We start from the raw sequence: 24,175 nt of genomic DNA, 5'->3' as shown, positions 1-24,175 counted from the left end.
GATTCTGTTTTTTCTGTTCTTTTGTGTTATAATGGAATGGGATTTGAAAAGTTGCGGTTTGAATGGATTTTAATTTCCCAAAACCTAACTGGGTGTTTGGAAAGAATACAAATTCCTGGTCAGGCATTAAAGAAAAAAAAATTATTTTCCTGAATCACCCACAAAACTTTTAAAAATGGAGAGCTCTGACAGCCACGGTGTTCTGAATAAGGCCACCATCTAGTACAAAAAGGACATATAAAATAATTACATTTTTATTTACTGTATCAAGGTTTAAATAAATTAATACTTCAAGTAGCTACCTACTTCTCAAAAATGTGCTGAAATCCCAACACCCTACAATAACACCAGATGTACAGACAAAATCAAAATATATAATATATAGTATGAGGGCTGACCAAAGGCTAGCCAGACACGTTAAGATTTCTCTTGTTCAGACCCTCGGGTTGTACTAGGAAAATCACTTAATTCCCCTGTCCATGCTAAACAGTGTAGATGAATCTTCCCTGCAGGCCATTGTATTCAGATACATTTTGAGACAGTCACAGCACCTGTAGCTATCTAAATACCCAAACATTGTCTACATCTGATTGGATGCTGTCACTGTTCGGCCAAAAAATTTCCACGCAACTGCTTTGATTATACAATCAGAATTTGTCAAGCCAGCTGGTGCAGACAGGGCCACCCATTAACTCAATTTTCAGCAGGAATCAGACAAACTATGAGCTGTGTATGGCCACCCTAAGCAATCCAATCAATTTGTATCTACCTGCACTACATAACGGTTTGTAGATCAAACCTGGATTTTAAAATTATTTTCCATGAAGTAACAACATTTTTTAAAAATGTCATCCTGAGTTTTGCATCTTTATTTGCAGTGTATAATTACGCCAGTAGAATGATTTAAAAATATTGTCAACACAGTTCTAATTTGTACAGGCCTGAACAAGCATTATATTAGTCTCAATTGTTATAGGAAATAAAATAATTTTTCCAGTGCTTTGTGAACCTCAAACTCTGCTTTATTTTAAGTCTTACAATGCTGGAAACTGTACTGTGCTGCTAATGGAGTTAGAGAGCTAAAGAGCAATTTTACATTTGTTCTATTACTATTATTAGTAAAAAAGAAAAATGATGGAGGGAATTAGCTTTCATTTATTCACAAACATTTTAAAATGCCAAGGCCGCATATAAAAATACAGACAATACCCCGGCACATGCATTAAATGCCTTCCTTTGAAAAAAATAAATTGTAAAAGTATCATAAAATTGTTTTAAAATCTTGCTTTCCTGCTTCCAGTTTCAAAATTTGCAGCCTAGGAAAATGGATATTGCAGAGGCTCAGGTTCAGGACGTGATGTAGTCACAGGACACTGGACAGAATTTTTTTCCTCAAAACACTTAATAGCCATGACACAGGGAGGTACCATGTCGCCAGTTAGTGACTGCGGCATAACCAATTGTTTCCTTGTGGCAAAGAAAAGTCTCCCTACAGCCGCACATCCATGCTGTCCCTGGAATTAGTTTATGTGTGGCAACCTTAGTCTGGACCCCAACAAGGCCACACACCAACATGTTTTACTCTGCCCCTCTGTGATCCTCATGACTAAGCTCCGCGGGGCAGAGCGAAACGTGTTGGGGGCATGGCCTGGTCGGGGTCCAGGCTGAGGTTGCCAACCATACACTCATTCCAGGGACAGCATGGATGTGTGGCTGTAGGGAGATTTTTCTCTGCCTCAAGTGATTGTCGGAGCCAGGACGAGCTCCATTCCGTGCCGACACTCCCAGTGGCAGCTGTCTGGGTCTCATACCCCATTCCAGAGAGCCTGAGTGGCACACTAAGCAGTAAATTGGTTCCTTGTGCTGATTTTCCTTCTCGCAGTCTGAGCTTTGCTGTACAGGAACTGCAAGAGGCTGATGCCAGGTCGGTTCAGGAACCTACACTGCTTGCATATAAAAATAATATATTTAATGATCTAATTATAAATTCAGAGCTGCATTAATTTGTGTCTTTTATATCTGCTTGGAGTTCTGCTATGTTTCAAGGGCGTTTTGCATGACAATATGATCCGCGTTCCTGTGCGATTCCTGAGTATTCCCCTGCAGTGTGATTTGGCAGTCCTTTCATTTGAATGGGCTGCAAATTGCATAGGAACCACACAAAAAAGTAGTGCATGCACTACTGTTGAATAACACGCCGCACCAAATTGTATGGTACTGCGGTACCATATGATCTGGTGTCCGCAAACACAGTGCACTTATAATCTGCATTTGGGGTGTCGTTAACAATGCATTGGCACCCACAGCGATTCTCAAAGCCAGTGGAGTTGATTTACTAAAGGCAAATACACTATGCACTTTGTACTTTCTTTTGCACTCTTCAAAGTGCAGTTGCCCCAGAGCTTAGTAAATGAGACGAAACTTTGCAAAGAATACCCAATCACATGCAAGAAAAATAAAAAAAAACAGCATTTTTGCTTGCACATGATTGGATAATGGAAGTCAGCAAAGCTTTACCTCATTTACTAAGCTCAGGAGCAACTGCACTTTGTAGAGTGCAACTGCCCTTGCAAAGTGCAAAGTCTAGTTGCCTTTAGTAAATCAACCCCAGTGTGTTTTGAACGCAATATAGGAAATGCGCATGGAGGGTGCCTTTCCCGCACTGCATTCTGGTATGAACTGGTCCTTAATCATTACTATATCCAGAAAGCTGGCAGCATAGCAATAATATAAAAGATAATGTACATAGGTTAGGGATAAGGATTGCTACAGATTAGAAAAAATAAATAAAGCACCTTGACATCTTTATTCAAGCCCACCGCAGCATAAAAAAGTGCGGCTTCCCCTAACTGCAAGTGGTAAATAATTATTCCTGTATGAAAGACCAGTCACTGCTACTTTCTCTCTTTGTGTAGGGTAACTGGTCTTGTCTCCGCCCCCTCCTGTAGTTTTCTACAGGCAGCCTGTAGAGGGTGGGCCCGCTGGGTTCCTCCCACTGCTCTGCTCTCTGCACAGTACAGCACAGTGATGATGTCACTGCTAGTTTTTTATGGTAATAATTGGGTTTGCAAACAGCATTTGGTGCACACACAAATATAATTTAAATTCTATGTAAATATTTAGGAATATATTTTAATGAAAATTGTTGTGCCCAGAGCTTAGCTTTAAGGATGTCCAGCCAAAAACTTTTTTTTACATTTGGGTAGAGTTGGTAAGGATTAGAACCCCTGTCAGATTTGTCTGCTAACTGTGCCAAATTGCAAATCATCCCTTCCTGTCACCGTAAAAGCAAGGGAGCACGTTTGTCAAATGGAGCCCCAGATAACAGTAAAAACAAAGAAAGTATTGGCTGCCCATACATATACACTATAATAGGGCATTTTATTTAGAACAGAAGAAATGGTATATTTTGCCATTGACAGGTATTTGAACTTGTGTCGTTTCTGGGGTTGCCTTAATGCAAGCGGAGGCATGAGTGTCATCCACCAATCCAACTGTCTTCCTTTGCACTGGGTGATAATCTAGTGGACACCCGTAGACATGGCTAGATGAGAAATCTCTAGTGAAATAGCAATTAGGTTTTAAGACCTTAGTGTATTGTTTTTGTTTTTTGTAATGTAGGCCAGTCCTGGAGGTGTTTGTATGAGTCTCCTTTCTCCTGCTCCACAACATTAACATAAATACTTGGGTGACCAGAGCATGGCCAGATTTAGAAAAGAGTTCTCATCAAACTTGGGACCAGTTCCTCAGTTTAAGTGTATGTATTACTAAAAATATGTATTTGTTTTCGATAGAGTCGATAAAGGACGAACCCCCAGCCAGTTTATTTTTTGTGTACCATTGGGGACATTTTCATTCACTTCCTGTGCCAGAGACACAACAGAAAGTTAGAGGAAATGTCTGAAAGTGAAGGGAATTACCCTCTAAGACAGGAGTCTCAAACTGGCGGCCCTCCAGCTGTTGCGAAACTACAAGTCCCATGAGGCATTGCAAGGCTGACAGTTACAAGCATGACTGCCACAGGCAGAGGCATGATGGGACTTGTAGTTTCACAACAGCTGGAGGGCCGTCAGTTTGAGACCCCTGCTCTAAGACAATCATCTCCAGAAATAGTGTGCCCATTGGAAGGTTTTCCCTCCCCTTCTGGGGACAGCCCTAAAATGTTGGATTTTTCCTCACTTTCTTTCTCAGTGACATTGGCCTCCAGTACAGATAGTGGGGTGAATCTCTCCAGTAGGAAAAAAATTGACAGAAGGTCTAACCCTTCCTCACTCTATCCAAATGGTAAAAAAAATGGTTTTGCCTAAATGAAACATAGAAAAGATTATTCAATAAACAGTAATGGTTTTCTCTGCTGAAAAAAATTGTTCTAGAAAAAAAAACACTCAAAATTATGCCAACTAAATTTGAGAGATACTTCTACGTAGGTGCAGGAGATATGCATGCATGTTGTGTGCAATTAATGTGGCAGACTTAGCTGCCATTTTTCCTCTTGTGCACTGTTATGCCCAGGTTTCCTCTCCATTGGTCAGCCACTATTGACTGAACTTCTGCCCATGCGTGTGCCCAAGTGTCAGTTCACCGCCGTTTTTCTTCACTGTAATGCTGCGTACACGCGGTCGGATTTTCCAACAAGAAATGTTCGACAGGAGCTCGTTGTCAGAAATTCTGACCGTGTGTAGGCTCCATCAGACATTTTTCGGCGGGATTTCCGACAAACAAAATTTGAGATCTGGATCTCAAATTTTCCGACAACAAAATTCGTTGTCGTAAATTCCGATCCTGTGTACACAATTCTGACGCACAAAGTTCCACGCATACTCGGAATCAAGCAGAAGAGCCGCACTGGCTATTGAACTTCATTTTTCTCAGCTCATCGCACGTTTTGTACATCACCGCGTTCTTGACGTTCGGAATTCCCGACAAGATTTGTGTGACCGTGTGTATGCAAGACAAGTTTGAGCCAACATCCGTCAGAAAAAAAAACATGGATTTTGTGGTCGGAATGTGTGATCGTGTGTAAGCCAGTCACTGCTAGGACACACAGAAAACAATTGTTCTATGTGTCCTATTCACACGGCAACACAGACCGAAGCTGCGCTGCAGTGAGCTGTATTTTATTGTAGCGCACAGGACAGGATTTCATGTCACTGTACAGCACTGCATTGCACTGCTGTACAATGTTGTGAATGAAGCGTCACTTTTGTGCACTTCAAAATAAACTAAGTGGGAAAAAAATATATAAAATGGAACTGTGTGATGCGCTGAAATGCGCATCACACCCTTTCTACCGCCAGCTCACTGTGGCTGACACAGCTACGATTTAGTGTGTGGCAGCTGTCCATGGCAGTATCAACAAGCCCTTTACATTATCCCCAGCACCTGGCTGCATTCCTTGCATCTTAGAAACTAGGGTGTACACGGCACTGTGCATGTGTCACAGGCATTATTAAAAAAAAAAAAAAAAATAGCGAAAGAGTTTTTTAGCAAAGGAAACATGCAGAGTTTCTTCTCTGGATTTCTTATCATATATTGTTTTCCATTTTAAAGGATAACTAAACTCTAAAACAAAAATGAATTACGTTGCAGCTCTCCAGTCTTTAGATATGGTGGCAGTATTAGTTTTCATTTTTTAGGTTAAAGCGGAGTTCCCCCTGCCCCTCAAAAAATTAAAAGTCAGAAGCTACACATACTGTAGCTGCTGACTTTTAATATTAGCACACTTACCTGTCCTGGAGTCCAGCGATGTCGGCACCGCAACCAATGTTTCCATAGGCTGCCGGGTGCTGCTGCCACCATTGCGGTAAGGGAACCCGGCAGGGAAGCCTTGCAGCTTCATGGTCAGGTTTCCTACTGCGCATGCGTGAAGTACGCTGTGCTCCCCTACTGGCCCAACAACAGGGGAAGAAGGAGGAGGGGGCCACACCTCTGACGTAACTCGCCGCGGCAAGGTCCGATGGAAGTGGGGACGGGGTACCTGTCAAAAACAGTTGCCTGCTCCCCCCCAAAAGGTGCCGGATGTGGCACCAGAGGGGGGGGGGAGAGACAGATAAGCAGAAGTTTGACTTTTGGGTGGAACTCTGCTTTAAGAACATTTTTAGCAAGTACAGAAAATACCAGTTGATTTTGCCAGGAACACAGCGTCCTATCCCTTATTCTATCCCTTCTTGTGAAATAAAGTGAAAGCAAAAAAATGTTATCTTCCTTGTGTAAACTCTTAGGCCGGGTTCACACACATCCAATTATTATTATTATTACTATTCAGGATTTATATAGCGCCAACAGTTTACACATCACTTTACAAAATAAAAGGGAGACAATACATGTACAATAGAATAAAATACAAGAGGATTAATTCACATGACAGGAGAGTGTGACCAGCTCTCCATAGAGCCGATTCACACAACTCTGGGGTGGCTGTGGTCCGCCTTTTTAAAAGGTCCTGTACATCATTGGTTCTTATTCAGGTGTGAATTCAGGCAAAAATTCAGACCTGATTCGCACCTGAATCGGTGAACAGGGCCGCACTGAACACTATGCCATGCACCGAACCTGGCCTTAATCCCATCACCCCCATGTAATGGAGATCAGCAAAGGCAGACACGTCTATAGTCCAGCCTGGTTGGCAGCCATGGCTTCCTCTATCGATACAGTGGAGGAGTGAACCTAGCCACCAAAGGACAAGAAATGTGTTTAAAAGTCTGGGGAAAAAAAAGTAATCCATCTGCTGTATCTATCGATTTTGATGTGCTGCAATTTATTACATGTTTGTTTTAAGGTGTGGATACACTTCAACTAAAGTTCCTCTTTAAGATGGATAAACAGACATGCAAAAGAACGTTCACTGATCAGCAGCTGGAAGGAAAATTCCAGTTTTATAGGTCTATTTCTCTGTCAATGTCAATCTGATGCGAGGATCACAATTAAAACAAAAAAACTATCTTTCCAAACTCTCTTAAACCAATAAAAATGAAGATTGCTCTAGGCAGGTGCTTAACCCTTTGCTCCATGTTTGTCAGACTCACGGTCTTTCATTTTTATCTACAAAATGGAATAAAAAAACTACATGTAGTTATGATTCACTAAATTTGGGACTAAAAAATTTGAGCATAGATTGATTTAGCATAGTGTACACAAATTCACTGAAACCAGCATTTGTCTGTCTTTTTAACTTTAAACTTTTGGGGTTTTTTATTCCGCATCCACGCTCAAAGTTGTAACTCCTGACTGTGTTTGTCTCTGGTAAATGGGTCACTGCTGCACTAACAGGTCCTTTCAAATGGTGTAACATGAAGGATCCTAACCGCTAGATTTTGCCACTTGCCTGAATCATATCCCTGGGGGTATAACCTTTTTAATCCTCTTTAGTTAATGTATTGGTGATCTTTACTTAGGCAAAATAAACAGAGCAGTTGCCAACAAAGAAAGGTCAGACTTCCTCAGTTACTCTCTGACCTCAGGGTCATGGCCTTTGTTCACATCTCAATGGGAGCTGCTCTCAAAGGGCCATCACAAAATAAAGAAGTAATTTAGGCACGTGTAGTGAGACATTCACAGGGTACTGGGTTTACGGAAGCTTAACCTCTGTTTTTTTTTTTTTACTTTCTCTGTCTGCTTTCACTTTTTAAGCAGTAAATAGGAAAAGTTTGATAAAATTAGTTTTATGTACACCTATATTTTAGTTTCCCAACTTTATTTGACAGCTGGTGGAGAGCCATGCTAAATATAAAAATGTCACGATCATAATAATGTATTATTATTATTATTAATAATAATAATGATAACACAATTATAAAAATATTTAAATATTTGTAAAGTCTAAACTTTTTAGTTTTGGATAGATTGTGGAAGGGTTAAAGTTGTCTACCCTACTGGGTAGATTTACCCTTTATAATTGTCCTGGTGACCATTCTCTGCACAACAGAAAGTGAAAGGAAATCCAAAATGTTTAAATTGTCACAAGAGCAGAAGTTCTGGCTTTAAATACAATCAAATAAAAAAAAAAGACAACTTTGTGCACTTTCTAAAATATTTTCCCAAAAAACAGCAGATGTGTTGACATTCAGAGTATCCTACATGCGACAAGGAGCTGGTTGGGCAGAGAGGCATCCGCAGGCTACCATCTGATAGGGACAAATTCCTCCACAGTCAATTTGACAGGGTGTGTTGAATACATTATTATTATTATTATTATTATTATTATTATTATTATTTTTAGAGAAATATTTGTCAGGTGTTGTGATAAGCCTGGGTGAATAAATGTGCCTTGAGCCTACTATCATATAGAGAGGGTGCTTCCCAGATGATGGATGGAAGTGATTTCCAAAGGGTGGGTGCTGCATGATGGAATGTACAAGATCCAAAAGGCTTTAAAACAATTTGGGGTACCTGCAACTTTCCTTTCTCTAAGGAGCAGAGAGGAGCATGTGGAAAAATGGGTAACCAGAAGTTTTCTGAGATAACTAGGGATTTATAAGTAAGTAGGCCAGTTTTGACGCATATCCTCTATTTAAATGAAAGAATTGGGATAGTGTAGCAGTGATGGGTTTGGTGGGTGAGTAGCCCCGCTGCTACATTCTGTATCAGCTACAAACAATATAGCAAATTTGTGCATACCTTTCAACCTTCTGATATAGGAAAAAGGCACATCTTTTCGCACAGAATACTTAGGTATAGGACATACCCCTGCCATGCCCCTGATCACACGCATCATAAAGAGGATGCAAAAAATGATCACTTTACCCCACTGTTAACTTATCATTACTACTTGGCTTTACTTTCTAACACTTAAAAATAATAAAAACAATATTATGAAGACAGAAAATAAATATTTAGTACAAAGGTAAAAAGTACACTTACGTATACTCTACAATACATCATACCTAAAAAATAGACAACGTAGGAGAGTTGGGAGCCACGGCTGTGTGCAGTAACCCATGGCAAAATGATGAGATATTTAGATATTTTTATTGGTCTATTCTGCAACTGGTAGTACATTACAGCCGATCACATTAAATCACATTGAATTTTAAACTTTATAAATTGATACATTTGAAATAACAACTCTTGAAACAGTCCTGTTAAGTAGTACAAAGCCAAAACCTACCTCTGTGCATATCTCAAACGTTGTCCATTTTGTCCTCATTGTTAGGTTGATATGACGTTTTTGCAGATCCTATGTGTTAAACAAAAATAGATCAGAGAAGGAGAAACACATTCCTGTAGATGTTTTTAGCTTTTGAGGCAGTTTTTTGTTCATGATAACATGCAAAGCAATGCCAATACTGACTGCATATGCATAGGGCCAAAAAAAATGCACTGGGAAATTTTTGTGTTACTTTGTATATTGCCCTTTTCATGTATACCATTCCTTTTGTTAGTGATAAATTGACCTGTGTGGCTTCCATTTTTTTTTTATTTGCTTGATTTGGTACAGCAACACTCTGGGGGTATTCACCTGCCTTGAGCAAGCCTGGGCTTCTGGTGTTTTGCTGTGCCTTCAAGGAAAAAGGGGCTGCCACCATGTAAGCCCGCTCTGATGTATTCATTGCTATGAATATGTTAAAAACTGGGAGTTTAGATAGTTTAGAGTCAGGAACTGCACTTTGCACACATGCCTTGTTGTGGTAGTGTAGCTTCACGTGTCTTGTCCAGTTTATACAACAAAACCTCTGACTTTAACCAAAATGTTTGTATTTGAGTATTAGACTTGTGTTAGCCACTGATTAAGGCCACATTCTCACCTGAGCGTATCGTTTTGAGGCATTTTTACCGCGTTTTTTGCCACGATTTTGCCGCAATTTCGTACAGGCCAAAAGGTCACCAATGTACAAACCAGAAAAACGCCTGTAATTTGCCCAAAAAGAAGCTCATGTACTTTTTTGAGCTTCAGGCATTTTGATTCAGACGACAGAACGCTCAGATGTGAACAGGGGCCATTTAAATGAATGGGATTTTGCTTGTTGGGCATTTTTGAACTTTTGAGATGAGCATTTTACAAGCCTTTTTACGAGCTGAAAATGCTCAGGTGTGAATGCAGCCTAATGCGCAATGTTTGGCATAGTAGTAAGGCCTTTTATTGGCTAATGTAAAGTATAATTCAAGCTTGAAGAACTTTTCTCTAGTTTAAATAGTGTAGGGAGAGGGATTAGAACTCCCTGTCTGTTTTTACTGCTATCCAGCACTCCATTAGAGAGATCTCCTCTCAAATCCTATCCTGGTAAAACAGTTTTTTCCAGACAGGAAGCGAGGGAAGATCTGCTAAGGGACATAGAAAGAAATACAATTCTGACAGATTCTAGCCTTTCCCTACTTTACGAAAGAAAAGCATTTTATTTCTGTTTGTTTTGCTCTTGGAGATTTACCCTCACTTCCTGTGTGGAAAAAACATTAACAGCAAGACGAGAATTGAGAGGAGATCTTCCTAAAAGAGAGCCAAAAAGCAATAAAATGCTGACATATTCTTGACCTTCCTCACACTATCCAAAACTAGTCAAATGTTTTGGATAGACATCATAGTCGTGCACAGGGGGTGTGCCGGGTGTGCCCAGGCACACCCTAATCACCTTGTGCGGTGCAGAGTACCCCTGCTGATGTTTCACCAAAGCCACCCAATGGGGCTCCTAAAAAAAAAATTGTAAAAAATAATAAAAGAATAATAAAAAACGACTGACACCAACCTCTGCCCTACTAACATGTCCATGTTTTAAAACATTTTAAAATGTTTTTTACATTTATTTATATGAGTGTGTGTGTGTGTGTCTATTACACATACATACATACATGCACGAACGCATGCGTGTTTGAGCTTTGGGGTGCATACCCTAATGCAATAAACTGCGCACACCTATGATAGACATACACTTTGAGTGTACAATTTCAGAGCTTCCTGAGGCCCCTGTATATAAACTGTGTAATACCTTAGTAGAGCACCTAAGAAAGGCTCCTAAAGTTTGCATTTCTAATAATTCAGGTTGTCCAATAAAGGGTATCACTTAAATTGAGACTCCAGAAATTACCCGAGTATGCCCACTCAGATTTTTTAAATAAAAAAACCCCTATACATACCTTGTCCCTGCAGTTTTCAAGCTTGTCCAATGACGTCCCCAGCACTTCCTCTTCTTTGTCTAGCAGCAGCAGGGGTAGGCATTCTTCCAGGACTGAGCCCACCTGCATGATGACACGTCCCTTAGGGAGCTGTATAAATGACAGGCTGGGCTCACAGGAAAATGGCAAAATTATATGACTGTTGTTTTTCCTCCGAAGAACTGCCAACACCAGACCAAGGAGGACAAGGTACTGTGCCAGAGTGTGGAAAGGGTAAATAAACCTTGGATTTTTTTTTTAAACATTGGGGAGGTTTGAGGGATTTAAAAATACTAAAAATGAAAAAAAAATGGAGTTCTACTTTACACTCCAAACAGCTCAAAATTTTGAAATAGTTTAAAGCTGAACGCTGGGCAAAATGTTTTCTTTTTCCCCATGCAGTAGGGTTGTGCCCACACTGCATAAGTTAAATGCTTGTTTTTTTTCTAGGGGAGCAAAGATATACTTACGGAATCCTTCGCTCCTCCCAGCACAAGACCGGTCCGGCACCCCTATGCTCCAATGGTCTTGAATAGTGGACTGTTCCTAACGTCATCACGCCCAGAGAAGGCTTCATAGACTAGGAACATTCCACCACCGGACTGTGGGGAATGCCGTTTTCCGAAGGATTGAAAGATCGGGTGATCATACTGTAAGCTTTCTGCTCACCCCTAGACAAAACGAGCAGTTGACCTGTGCAGTGCAGGCACAGCCCCACTGCATGGGAAAAAAAAAGAGAGAGATCAGGTTTAAAGGCTAATTTCACCTTTTGCAAAAACACAATAAATGCACCCACACTGATTAAAGAAAATGGGCATTGGTTAGGTTTGAGCATTGGAACCAGTGAAGCATTGGAACTGTGATCAGTGGATCACGGGTGTAATGCTCAGGTACCTGCCCAGGTCTGTAATAAAGTATGGACCTTCAGTTACAGGACTGCTGGAAAAATTAATAGACCAAAAGTACAATGATATCACTGCACTTGTGCTCCATTAAGAACTACAAGCCCCCCCCTACTACTTGTAGGTTTTTTTATTTATGGATCCTGGGCGAAGCCACAACAGCTGCACCATAGTAAAAAATACGTAGGGAGCTCCAGGTAGAAGAATCCCAGAATTCAGCAAGGGGGTGGTTTGGGTTAAGGGACTGCAGACAGTGACCATATTGCATGTTACACCATATACAGGTATATGGGTGTAACATACAATATGGTCAGAAAGGTGGAGTCTTTAATTAATCCGTTTGTGCTGATTAGATGGTGAATGTGCTTTGAAATTTAAATTAAAAGGAGTCTGTATAGCACATAGTAGATAATGTCATGAAACCTTGCAAGCTAAAAATTGAAGGTTCAGACATAAGGCTTTTTACTATTTCTACCATCCGTGAGACTGAAAGACTGTCTTTTTCCACGACGTTCTGTGGTTTCAAAACCTGATCATAACATTAAAAGCAAGAACGGGCCTGTTGAAGAAATTAACTTTTTGCTTTGAATCCAAGTATGCAATTTAAGCCTGAACTCTTAAATGAACTTTTTAAATCACATTTATATTTTATTAAATGCTTGCACTTAGACGATTTCACAGACTGGATATTCATGTAAAGTTAACTGCTAGTTCATGAGATACAGTGACATCACCAAGCCACAATCCTTATTATGGATGGCATCTTTATTTGTAAACATGCCATAAGTCATTTCACTATGAACCACGGACATTGCCTAGCCACAGATGTGGGAAGTCATATCGAGCATCAAAATCATTCTCCACAGAAGGGCAGCCCACAGGTCATTAGAAGCTAGTGACACAGAGGAAGAAGATGGAGTTGATTTATTTAAATTAACAAAGACTCTTCACCTTGCAAAGTGAATGTTCACTGAGCTTAGTATATAGGATGCAGCTGGTTCACTGTAATCAATCAATCATGTGATATGTATAACTAGAAATTTCGTTTTGGCACCTGTGAAAGTTTAATTGCTGTCTGTGTCCCCACTGTGTAGGTTTGCCCTGTATATTTGTCCTAGTGGCCAATGCAATGTAAACAAAAACTAAAGAAAACCCTCAGATTTTACAGTTGTCACCGGAACAGGAAGTAAGGGTAAATCTTTCAGTGGGGACACATGTTCATGTGACAGCTGTGTTGGAAGTGAATTCCCCTCATTTTAAAGAGCTCTCATCCCAATTCTAGTGGTGTCTTCAGGGCCGGAGGTAAAGGAATATCTATCCAACAGACAGCAGAAAAATAAACTGACGGGTTTTAAACCTTTTGTACTTAATCCAAAAAAAAAAAAATTGTCTATGCATACACTTTGCATGAACTTTGCAAAATGAATAGCTTATACTTCTATAGTTAGTCCCAGAGTAAGCAGAGCTTAACAGAGGGACTTTATAAGTGGGGGAAAAATTAGAGTCTGGGACAGGGTTAAGAAGTGTAGTGCTAACATTTGCGTGAAACACATCTTCCTTTTTGTCCCCTGCTCCATCTGTCAACCACTTGTCATATAAAGCTTCAATAAAAAGATTTTTGGAAGTGCAGCCATCCAGAATCATTTCCTTATGATACACAGCATGCGAGCTGGGAGATCACCTGACTAGTGTGTGTGGGGATTAACCAGAGACTCATTCACCTGGAGCGGCTTTTCTTGTTTCATTTTAGAAGTGTAGTGGGAGAGGCTTACCTCCTAGATGGAGATTCGATTATGTAGATAGAAGCTGCAGGGGATGCTTCCATGGGTGGATTTAGGGATGAAAGGTTGTCTTACCCACCCTAAAAAACTTTCTTTGGGTCTTAGGGGAGGTAATTTGTTATGGCAGCCAAGGGAGTGGGAGGTCTTTGGCATCTGGAAATCAGGTGAGACATTTTGGTAAATGGGGCTTTTCTGATGCTATGGAATTTTGGTTGAAGTGCTTGGCTTAGGGGACTTTGTGGTGTTTTCAAAAGAAGGACCTCATGTTGCTGAGGTGTGGCTGAGTACAATTGACTTTAAAATATACAGTACTGGGACCAAAGACCCTTTTCCTTGTTACTTTATTGTTAAAATGTAAGTTTATTTTTTTTTTGTTTTTCTGTGGTTTATTAAAGTGCCTGCTGTGGCCAACTACAGTAAATCCATGTCATGCATTCAGGTTTTTTTTTTTTTTTGGGTGAAAAAAGGGGCCCAGTTATTGATGAATCCTTCAGCCAACAAGCAAATCAACCCCAATCTCTTAGGCGGGCAAAATTTACAAAATGTTGGAAACTACCATTGCCAGCGAAGGAATGCGGTTGCATTCTAAAAATAGCTGCCTAGCCCTAATAATCTGTTGCAGACGTTGATAAGATGTATTGAATCACACTAAGATGCATATTTCCATATGGGATTGGGAGCATTAAGATCTTATCAAACAGCCATATTTTGTCTTACTGACATAGATATTTTCTACATATCTTCTGCTATGATGTTGTGTTCTTTGCTCAGGAGACCGCTCACTGAAAAAATGTCTGACCCAACTCATAGAGGACCTAAATATAAATATAAAAGTTGTTTGTGACGTTATTGGAAGTAACAGCTGTGTTGAAATATAAAAAAACCATAGCTAGACAAACCCCAGGGGCTATTCAACCGTTGAGTCTAGAAAAATTACAACTGGTGCTGGTGTATTTTTATTAACCCCTATCAGTTGTCAATGGAAGCTTATGTTCCCCATCTCTCCAAACAAGATACACTGGAGGAGTAGAAAACATTGGTGGGCTAACAGAAAAAATCAGCTCAAGGGGATTGTATCCAGTGTGGCATGGTCTAGTAGCAGCTGAGAATAGAAGCAGGAGTTGGGGCTGTGGTTGTATAAAGCACTGAAACCCTTTACACGCTCTATTCCAGCAAAAGGTGGAGGGCCACAAAAGTATGGACTTCATGTAAGCAAAAATTTCCTTGCATAATCTGCTGCTCTCCTGATGTATATATGGCTTGTGTTGTGGCAGACTAGCAGTTACAATCAAGTTAAGATAGATCCAGAAACCATGGTGGGCAAAGCAACAGATTTTGTGTTCCAAGCATATACTAACCTTTATTTTGCTCCCTTGCCAGTGCCACTGCATTGATCTGCTGGTACCCAGAAGAAAAATAAGCCCTGTGTATAGTCAGAGACCATATAGTTGAGGACACTTTCACCCACTCCATGTGACTATGCTGAGTCAATCACTGAGTACCCTATGGTAAATACAGCTCCGGGCCTAAATATATCCCAGTTTTCCATGGGAGCTACGAGGGCATACAGTGGTTGGATCATGGGCTGCATATTCTAAGTTCCTTTCTATCTTAAAATTTTTTCCTGCAAGGCCAGTTACACATGAGATGATATTAAAAGCCCACATCCAGACAATGCCTTGATCACATCATTATTCTGCAAAGCACATTATAATCAATCAGTAATGACAGTCTGCTTATTCAAACTACAGCCTTCTCAAAGCTTATCATGCCCAGCCAATCCTTCACCAGCATACATGCTGGGTATCTGAAGCAGCTGATTGTAGGTAAATTAGAAATTAAAACACACCCGTGCCAATTTCCTCCATCTCAATCAAATATCCTGCATTGATTTGCTCTCTGTTAGCCTTCAACAGGAAATGTATTACCCAATACTTTGCTGTTCTTTTCAGGTCACAAAACTACTGTCTAATTCTTGGCAACTCTTATTAGCGGAGTTGGACAATTAAAGCGGATCCGAATCAAAGAGTAAAAAATGTAATATATTGCCGCTTACCAGACCTTAGATGTGGTGGCTGTATTCGTTTTTCTTTTCAGCCTATTTTCCTTCATTTTACTGCCAGTAACACACTTCCTGTCCTAGGGTAACAAAGGTCAACTAACTCTACTATATTTAGGAGCTTTGTTTCACCTTAGGACAGTAAGTGTGTAAGGACTACAGAACACTTCCCCCAGTCCTCTCCTCCATAGCTTGGGGAAGGTGTTCTCTAGTCCTCACAGACTTCCTGGGAACATTGTTTGAGATAAGATGGCAGAGTGAACAGGACAGCACTAGGTTTCTGGCAAGTTCAACAGCTATCTTGGTTTTCTTTGCACTTTTCAAACAAAATGTTTTCAACGGTCTATTTAGCAGACAAAAAGAGAGCAAATAGGAAAATTAAGAAAAGAAGACGAGTGCACTGATCTAATGCACCTAATTTAACAAATGTATATGTTTTAAAACATAAATGTATTCACACAGTTTGCATAAATCAGTGACTGCAGTTGGCCCAACAGCAGATCCAAAGCCCACAGAGTATGTTGCCAGTGGAGGGTTAGTATGTTGCCAGCGGCAGGGTTTGTCCTTAAATTGGGTGTAAAAGCTCAAGGTTTTTTACCTTCATGAATTCTAAGCATGAAGGTAAGGAAAGAGAGGGGCGAGGGTAGCCAGTGGAGGACCCGAGAAGAGGAGGATCTGGGCTGCTCTGTGCAAAACCATTACACAGAGCAGGTAAGTATGACATGTTTGTTATATAAGAAAAAAAACAAGCCTTTAATATCACTTTAAGCCCCATACACACAATGAGAATATCGGACGATTTTTGCATGCTAGTTTCACATCAAAAATTAGGAGGTTACTAAAGTACTGAAAATACTCATATGACAGAAACGATGTAATGTGTTTTATTGTATTGTAATGTAATATTTGGTTTCCGAGCATTTGTGTACTTGCTCTTCTAATTTTTTTCGGACTGATTAATCAAATATCATACATTCTGGTGTCGTACAAGAAAAATTTTGGTGTTTTTCCCTTCAGATAATTTTGCATGAACTGTCCTGATCGGCTCTTGAAAGCTGCGATCAGATTATCGTACAATCGATTCGAAAGCGGTATTTTTCGACAGATTTTCTGATCATATGTACTAGCCATCAGATGGTCTACTAGCCGCACTGTGACTCAGGAGCAGAGGTACCCGCTCCATGCTGTTAACAAATGACATTCTCGTTGCCCACTAGAGCACTATACAGCTTCACATTTTTTGAAATATCTTATTACATCTTTTCATGTGACAACACTGAAGAAATTATACTTTGCCACAATGTAAAGTAGTGAGTGTACAGCTTGTATAACAGTGTAAATTTGCTGTCCCCTCAAAATAACTCAACACGCGGCCATTAATGTCTAAACTGCTGGCAACAAAAGTGAGTACACCCCTAAGTGAAAATGTCCAAATGTCCAAATTGGGCCCAATTAGCCATTTTCCCTCCCCGGGGGTCATGTGACTCATTAGTGTTACAAGGTCTCAGGTGTGAATGGGGAGCAGGTGTGTTAAATTTGGTGTTATTGCTCTCACTCTCTCATACTGGTCACTGGAAGTTCAACATGGCACCTCATGGCAAAAAACTCTCTTAGGATCTGAAAAAAGAATTGTTGCTCTACATAAAGATGGCCTAGGCTATAAGAAGATTGCCAAGACCCTGAAAGTAAGCTGCAGCATGGTGGCCAAGACCATACAGCGGTTTAACAGGACAGGTTCCACTCAGAACAGGCCTTGACCAAAGAAGTTTAGTGCACATGCTCAGTATCATATTCAGAGGTTGTCTTTGGGAAATAGACGTATGAGTGCTGCCAGCATTTCTGCAGAGGTTGAAGGGGTGGGGGGTCAGCCTGTCAGTGCTCAGACCATACGCCACACACTGCATCAAATTGGTCTGCATGGCTGTCATCCCAGAAGGAAGCCTCTTCTAAAGATGATGCACAAGAAAGCCTGCAAACAGTTTGCAGAAGACAAGCAGACTAAGGACATGGATTACCGGAACCATGTCCTGTGGTCTGATGAGACCAAGATAAACTTATTTCGTTCAGATGGTGTCAAACGTGTGTGTCGGAAACCAGGTGAGGAGTACAAAGACAAATGTGTCTTACCTACAGTCAAGCATGGTGGTGGGAGTGTCATGGTCTGGGGCTGCATGAGTGCTGCCGGTACTGGGGAGCTACAGTTCATTGAGGTAACCATGAATGCCAACATGTACTGTGACATACTGAAGCAGAGCATGATCCCCTCCCTTCAGAGACTGGGCCACAGGGCAGTATTCCAAAATGATAATGACCCCAAACACACCTCCAAGACGACCAGTGCCTGAGGGTAAAGGTGACGGACTGGCCAAGCATGTCTCCAGACCTAAACCCTATTGAGCATCTGTGGGGCATCCTCAAACGGAAGGTGGAGGAGTGCAAGGTCTCTAACATCCATCAGCTCCGTGATGTCATGGAGGAGTGGAAGAGGACTCCAGTGGCAACCTGTGAAGCTCTGGTAAACTCCATGCCCAAGAGGGTTAAGGCAGTGCTGGAAATGAATAGTGACCACACAAAATATTGACACTTTAGGCCCAATTTAGACATTTTCACTTAGGGATGTACTCACTTTTGTTGCTAGCGGTTTGAGGGGACAGCAAATTTACACTGTTATACAAGCTGTATACTCACTACTTTACATTGTAGCAAAAGTGTAATTTCTTCAGTGTTGTCACATGAAAAGATATAATTAAATATTTACAAAAATGTGAGGGGTGTAGTCACTTTTGTGAGATACTGTATACATATATCCATGTAAACAGTATATCAATAATGCCTGAGGAAGGAACCCATGAGGTTCTGAAAACTTGCATCTTTACATCTTTAATAACTAAAGTGAGCCAATAAATAGTAACACTCAAACGCCAAGCTTTCTGCATTTATTGATGGCTATAATGGTACAAGATTATTAGCCAGAAAAGTCTGTTTTGTTTTCCGACTTTGAATAAGTTCACAGGTATGCCTCTAAAATGAGCATGCCTCAAAAGTCAACACTTTTATTAAGCAGGGCTGTTGTTGGAGCAATAATAAAGAATTTATACTTTTAGCATGGGGAGTACACAGTAAAATATTCTGCACAAAACTTCCATTCATAATATATCTTAAAACGAGACAATATTAACTTGAAAGTCCTCCTCTCTCCCTCTTATTGCTTGTACTGTATAAGGGTTTCAGTAAGAGAGACAGTGAAGGCAAACAGCTTCTACTGTGATGTTTCTTTTTAGAAAACCCATAGTGCTCAGTGAATTCTGTGTCATACGGGTACCCTGTATACATAATTATTTGTAAAGCAAAGATTTTATAGTAAACAAACTCATATAAAACATCAGCCTAAAATCGTATAAAATGTAAAACCAAGTGCCCAGTACCTCCACAATTACTCCAAACTGTAAAAAAAATCAGCTTGGTCACCCTGACATAAGACAACAACCATTTTGATAATTAGGTCCTCTTATCAACTCTCTTCATTCCAAATTACATTGTTATTTTTTATCGTATATATTATTTTAATGACATACGCAGCCATTCAACAGTAATTTTGCTGCTACTTGATGAACAGTCTACATATCTGTCTACATATGGCAGGTCCTGTTCTCCTAGGTGACTTTCCTGCCCGGCTGTAAGTGGTCTACTGTCTGATATCAGTGCTGGGCTGGCTAGCAGTCCACAAGCATGGAAGAGGTTGTGACCAGTAGACCAGCTATAACTTCTCTCTAAATGCAGAGGAAAGGATTTTGAGGGGCTGAGTCTCTTCTGCACCACCAAGAGGTAGACCCGGAGGTTTGGTGTACAGTGGTGTTTATGTTATTGCCCTGATGCCAATGCAAGCAGTGATTGTGTGCACAATAATCTTTGTAGCAATTTTAGGCTCCTGACCTAGTGATTTTATTGTGGGCATGGACCAGTAGGGGGTCGCAACCAAAGGTGTGCCAGAGATAAATGGGTGGTAAGCATTTTTTTGCCAACTTAACTTCTACAAAAGATCTGAGAAACAAGCTGTGCATCTTGTATGTATTACTGATTACTGTGATTTAAATGCTCAGTCATGGACAAGAGAAACCTCTGCACATGACTGTTTTTTTTCAGCTTCCGGATTTTTGTCAAAGTTGAAGTTGGAAGCTGATTGGCTACCACGCACAGCTGCACCGGATTTTGCAATCTCCAGTTTTAGTAAATAAACCCCAATGGGTGTTAAAGCGGAGTTCCACACAAAAATGGAACTTCCGCTTTTCGGAACCCTCCCCCCTCCGGTGTCACATTTGGCACCTTTCAGGGGGGAGGGGGGTGCAGATACCTGTCTAAGACAGGTATTTGCACCCACTTCCGGCATAGACTCCCATGGGAGTCTACGCCTCTTCCCGTCCCCACCGCGCTGTCTCCTGGGAACACACAGCTCCCAGGAGAGAGCGGGGACCATTTGGGACGCGCAGCGCGACTCGCGCATGCGCAGTAGGGAACCAGGAAGTGAAGCCGCAACGCTTCACTTCCTGATTCCCTCAACTAGGATGGCGGCGGCAGCTACCGAGAACCGAGCGGGTTCTCGGCGTCCCCTGCCGACATCGCTGGACCCTGGGACAGGTAAGTGGCCATGTATTAAGTCAGCAGCTGCAGTATTTGTAGCTGCTGGCTTTTAATTTTTTTTTTTTTTTTTGGCGGTGTGGGTGATCCCCCGTTTAATGTGTGGCTAAAGCCAAAACACTTTTTAAAATTTTTTTATTTTTATTTAGGTTCGAGTATTTAAAACACTTGTCAAAGATCTTTGTCATCTGTGTCCCATTGGGGAGATTCTACCTTCCTTTCTTTTCCTGTAGATTTAGCAAAAAGTGAGAAGAAATTTCTTCAAAGTAAGAAAATCCCCCTCTTAGTTTTCACTGTCCCCATTCGTTTTCTCTCTGTTCCTGTTATGGGCATAATGGTCAGCAGGACAAATAGAGAGGATGAATCTCCCCAGTGGGAAAACAAACAGCAATAAAAACATTGATGGAATGGTAAAGTAGCGCTGGAGCCCTGCAAATAATCTTATTCTCCAATAGGCTTATAGTGGTGTTCAAACTACGTTTCTGGATTTTTGGTTGGCTGCTTCTACACACCAAAGGATTTCCACAATTTTCCTGTTTTTTTCCCAATTTAACAAATTTCATTTAGTTATATTTTTCAATAGAGCTTGAAGTGATAGGCCATGAGTTAATACTAGATACAAATGTATTCCTGTGCCAATTCAAATAGAAAACTTAATAAACGGGTCAACTAATTTCAGCAGCCAGAGATTGCCCCTTTCATCAGGTTTTGAGGATTGGAAACAATATATACACACTGGACTGGACACTGGATAACGAATACACGGTATATGTCATATAAACTAGTGGATTATTAACCACTTACGGACCGAGCCTCTTTCTGAGATTTGTTGTTTACAAGTTAAAAACATTTTTTTTACTAGAAAATTACTTAGAACCCCCAAACATTATGCATTTTTTTTCTAACACCCTAGAGAATAAAATGGCGGTCTGTCACACCATATTTGCGTCTTACAAGCGTACTTTTTTGGAAAAAATACACTTTTTTGAATTAAACAAAATAAGACAACAGTAAAGTATAGCACAATTTTTTTTTTTATATTGTGAAAGATAATGTTATGCTGAGTAAATTGATACCCAACATGTCACGCTTCAAAATTGCGCCTGCTCGTGGAATGACGACAAACTTTTACCCTTAAAAATCTCCATAGGCGACGTTTAAAAATTCTACAGGTTGCATGTTTTAAGTTACAGTTACTTATTTATTTTACCTTTTTTTTACATTTTTACACTGTTTTTTAAAAAAATGTGTCACTTTTATTCCTATTACAAGGAATGTAAACATCCCTTGTAATAGAAAAACGCATGACAGGACCTCTTAAATGTGAGATCTGCGGTCAAAAAGACCTCAGATCTCATATTTACATTGAAATGCAAAAAAAATGCAAAGCCCCTCTCCCACCGCCGATAAAAGTGATCTTGCGGTGAATCTGCTGCAGAGACCACTTTTATCTTAAACCGGACCGCTCACTGAAGAAGAGGATACCGGGGTTATGGCAGCTAGCTGCTGCCATAACAATGATATCCTCCTTCAAAATACTGACGTATTCCCCTGTTTTCCCCTAGTGATCTGGCCAGTAACACACCTCCTGTATTATGCCCTGTACACACGGTCGGATTTTCCAACGGAAAATGTGTCATAGGACCTTGTTGTCGGAAATTCCGACCGTGTGTAGGCTCCATCACACGTTTTCCATTGGAATTTCCGACACACAAAGTTTGAGAGCTTGCTATAAAATTTTCCGACAACAAAATCCATTGTCGGAAATTCCGATCGTGTGTACACAAATCCGACGCACAAAGTGCCACGCATGCTCAGAATAAAGTAAGAGACGAAAGCTATTGGCTACTGCCCCGTTTATAGTCCCGACATACGTGTTTTACGTCACCACGTTCAGAACGATCGGATTTTCCGATAACTTTGTGTGACCGTGTGTATGCAAGACAAGTTTGAGCCAACATCCGTCGGAAAAAATCCATGGATTTTGTTGTCGGAATGTCCGATCAATGTCCGACCGTGTGTATGGGGCATTAGACTTCAGATCAGAGAGACAATGAGAATGCAGAGCCACAGGAAGTCTAAGAGACCTGGGATGACTTCCCTTACTCTGTAAGTACTTTTTTAGGATTTTGTTGTCGGAATGTCCGATCAATGTCCGACCGTGTGTACGGGGCATTAGAGTGCCCCACTCTGGATGAAGGAGCACAGGAGGCACAGCAAACAACAGGATTGTCAGTCTGGGAAAATAGAAAAAAAACTGAAAAAAGAAAACTAATGCATATATACAGTCATGGCCAAAAATATTGGCATCCCTGCATTTCTGTCAAATGATGCACCAGTTTGCCCAGAAAATTGTTGCAATTACAAATGTTTAGGCATTCTCATGTTTATTTCTTTCTTGTTTCAAAATTATTGGCACCATCAATTTAATGTTTGGTAGCACACCCCTTGGAAAAATAACTGAAATCAATCGCTTCCTGTATCCATCAATGAGTTTCCCACACCCCTCTACTGGAATTTTGGACCACTCTTCTTTCGCCAAGTGCTCCAGGTGTCTCAGATTGGAAGGGTTCCTTTTCCCAACTGCTGTTTTGAGATCTCTCGACAGGTGCTCTATGGGATTTAGATCTGAACTCATTGCTGGCCAGTTCAGTACTCTCTAGCGCTTTGACTTACACCATTTCTGGTTGCTTTTTGATCTGTGCTTTGGGTCATTGTCCTACTGTGAGACCCATGACCTCTGATGGAGACCTAACTTTCTGACACTGAGCCCTATATTGCACCCCAGAATTCTTTGGTAGTCTTCAGATTTCATAATGTCATGCACACTGTCAAGACATCCAGTGCCTGAAACAGCAAAGCAACCCCAAAACATCAATGAACCTCCACCATGTGTGACTGTAGGAACCAGTGGCAGCCTGTCCATTAGGAGTGCAAGGGCGCCGCCCCCAATCCATCCGTCCGGCCCCCTGATCTACATGCAGGGTGCTGGATGCATGTATTCCAATCAGGGTTTTTTTTTTAAGCACATGATTAGAACCAGAAGCTCTAATTGGCTTCAAAAAAGGGTGGGCGCAGAGCACTGTTCCTGAAGCCCACCCAGTTTTATGACAATAGTGAATGAACATTTGCTATTGTAACACTGATTCTCACCCAGCCAATCAGGAAGCGGATCGGAAGACCCATGACCCGATTGGCCGAAAGGAGATTCGATCGGTTTGGCCGCCAGAAGGAGGAGGAGGGAGGAGATGCAGGGGAAGCGAGAAAGCACCCGGAGGGAAGCTGACGCCGCCCGGAGAGGTGCCGCGAGATGAGATAAGTGCGGGCCCCCCCGACTACTGACTGACTGACCAGAGGAGGGGTTCCGCCCGTGGCCCCTGTGACCCAGTGGGTGGATCATTTGCCACCCCCTCAAAAGAAAAACACCAGCCGCCACTGGTAGGAACTGTATTCTTTTCTTTAAAGGCCTTATTTCTTTTTCTGAAAACAGTAGAATGATGGGCTTTACCAAAAAGCTGTCATTTTGTTTTGTCTGTCCACAGCAAATTCTCCCAAAAGGGTTTTGGGTTCCTCAGGAAAGTTTTGGCAAACTCAAATCTGGCTTTTTTATGTTCCTGTGTTAGCAATGGGGTCCTACCATAGCGTCCCTTTTCATTCAAAATACCAACCTAATTGCCCCTCTCCGTTCCTCCCAGGACCTCCTATTCTCTAGC

General features: G+C 41.1%; 1 long non-coding RNA gene across 1 annotated transcript in view; it reads right to left on the bottom strand.

The window, feature by feature from the left end:
• Positions 1 to 24,175, bottom strand: part of LOC141132915 (uncharacterized) — a 98,324-nt gene that overhangs the window by 47,703 nt on the left and 26,446 nt on the right. Inside the window, exon 2 of the long non-coding RNA XR_012242983.1 lies at positions 9,107 to 9,175. This is a non-coding gene — a long non-coding RNA (uncharacterized lncRNA). The remainder of the gene's footprint in view (positions 1 to 9,106; positions 9,176 to 24,175) is intronic.

This window comes from Aquarana catesbeiana, linkage group LG03 (assembly GCF_042186555.1).
Source record: "Aquarana catesbeiana isolate 2022-GZ linkage group LG03, ASM4218655v1, whole genome shotgun sequence".
Classification (NCBI taxonomy): Eukaryota; Metazoa; Chordata; class Amphibia; order Anura; family Ranidae; genus Aquarana; species Aquarana catesbeiana.
Note: the sequence above shows the minus strand (reverse complement) of the source record. Positions and strands in the feature narration are given on the sequence as shown.